Source organism: Chenopodium quinoa, unplaced genomic scaffold (assembly GCF_001683475.1).
Source record: "Chenopodium quinoa cultivar QQ74 unplaced genomic scaffold, ASM168347v1, whole genome shotgun sequence".
Classification (NCBI taxonomy): domain Eukaryota; kingdom Viridiplantae; phylum Streptophyta; class Magnoliopsida; order Caryophyllales; family Amaranthaceae; genus Chenopodium; species Chenopodium quinoa.
Genome location: NW_018742577.1, coordinates 508,521 through 510,562, shown reverse-complemented (window position 1 = coordinate 510,562; position 2,042 = coordinate 508,521). Strand labels below are relative to the sequence as shown.

Sequence of the window (2,042 nt, the reverse complement as noted above, 5' to 3'; positions counted from 1 at the left end):
TTATTAGACTATTCATATTAGAATTAGGCGAGAAATCAATTAAAATATTAAAAAAAAGAAAAAAAATCAAAATTCCCATTTAATAATAATTTGTGTAGTACAAATCTATTATTTAATAGATTCATCTGTTTAAATTATATTTTAATCAATTGAATGAAAGAAATTGTGATGTATTAATGATTTTTATTAGAGAGTAATATTTATGAAAAACGGAGTAATAACTCAAAGGAATATACTCCCTCCGCCCCCCATTGATAGTCATTTTTGCTTAAATCACGGGAATCAAAGAGAAATAAAGAAAGTATATTGAAAAAGTTAATTTACATTGGGTATGCAAAAAAATAGAGAGAAAAAGTAATTAAAGTACATGGGAAAGTAAAATTTACATGGAAAAGTTAAATTTGCACAAATATTTTTGCAAATGTTAGAGAATTTTGGTAATAATAATAATAATAATAATAATAATAATAATAATAATAATAATAATATTAATAATAATAATAATAATAATAATATTATTAATAATAATAATAATAATATTAATAATAATAATAATAATAATAAAAATGAAATAAAGGACAAAAATGAAATTGATCAAACTATCTATTTTGTGTACCATTTATTTCATTTTTATTTAAAGTATTTCTTAATATTGATTTCAGCAAGCAAGAAGAAGTTCAACCAAAAGTGCAAAGCAATCTAGTAAAGAATAGTCTTGGCCAAAAGTAAGAAAACTTAAATGTTCAATTTAGATAGACTATATGTTCATTTGAAAATCAGTACAAAAAAGTTTGCTCATGGCCAACAGTAATATAAGTTATATGTTCATTTTTTTATTTACTAATCAAAATTGTAAATTCAAATATATTTTTAATGAATTATCAGAAAACCCAAAGATGATGCAAGAATAACAACATTAAAGGACAAGATGCAAGAAATACATTTAGACATAGAGAGAAACCCAAAGTATGTTTAAATTTAAATAATTGAATTAATTTAATCAATTAATGAATATATTTCAAAGTTATATAATAGTATCATACATTTACAGGAAGTACAAAGAATCGACAATCAGAATTATGAGAAATCTCAAAAGAATGGAAAAAGCAAGCAAGGAAATCAGGAGAGGTAAATGATCATATTTATTGAATATTTTTGTTTAATAGTCATAAATATCAATTTTAGCAATACTATTACTTTTGAAGGTGAAGCAAAAAAGAAAGAAAAAGGGCCAGTAGAAGAGAAAACTGTGAAAAAAGGTAAAAATTTTAAAATGTACATTTTTATTACAAAAAATGTTCATATTGGAAAAGCATAATATTAAATATTCAATAAGATTAAAAAAATTAAATTTTAACTAAATAAATTTTAATAGAAGGACAAGAAGGAAAAAAAGGGACTGAAAAAGAGAAAAGCCCTAAAGACAAAACTGTGGAAGATGTCTTTCCAAAGACAACAAATGTAGAAGGTAAAAATTTATAAATGTACATTTTTATTACATAAAATGTTCATATTGGATCTACATAATATTGAATGTTCAATAAGATTAAAAAAAAATATAAATATTAACTAATTAAATTTTCATAGAAGGACAAGAGGGAAAAAAAGAGCCTGAAAAGGAGAAAATCCCTAAAGAGAAAACTGTGGAAGATGAGTCTAAAAAGACAACAGATCCGAAAGGTAAATAGTGGAAAATGTACATATTCATTATCTGGAATGTTCATTTATATTGTATTTAGTAAACATTTGTCATCCAATTTACATAAATGTTTATTTAACCTTTTATATGTGATCATTTCATATGCAGCACAAATTGCACCTGATTTTGTTCAAATTGAGGATGAAACTCATCTTCTAGATCAAGATGATGATAAAGTTTCCACAAAACTTAGTGAGGAGACAGCCCCATCATCACAAAAAAGTGATCAGTCAACCAAAATGAAAACAAGATACAAAATGGTTGCAAGGAAAAACAAAAACAAAAGCCCTGTTGTTGTGCCAAGTGGTAGAATTACAAGGAGCCAAGGTAATCATAATACTTT

At 24.1% G+C, this 2,042-nt stretch overlaps 1 long non-coding RNA gene across 1 annotated transcript; it reads left to right on the top strand.

Moving 5' to 3' along the window:
- The first annotated feature begins 701 nt into the window (after positions 1-701).
- LOC110720737 lies at positions 702-1,253 on the top strand. The gene is made up of 3 exons (XR_002511352.1): positions 702-725; positions 886-966; positions 1,052-1,253. It is a non-coding gene; the product is annotated as an uncharacterized LOC110720737 (long non-coding RNA).
- Positions 1,254-2,042: the final 789 nt, after the last annotated feature.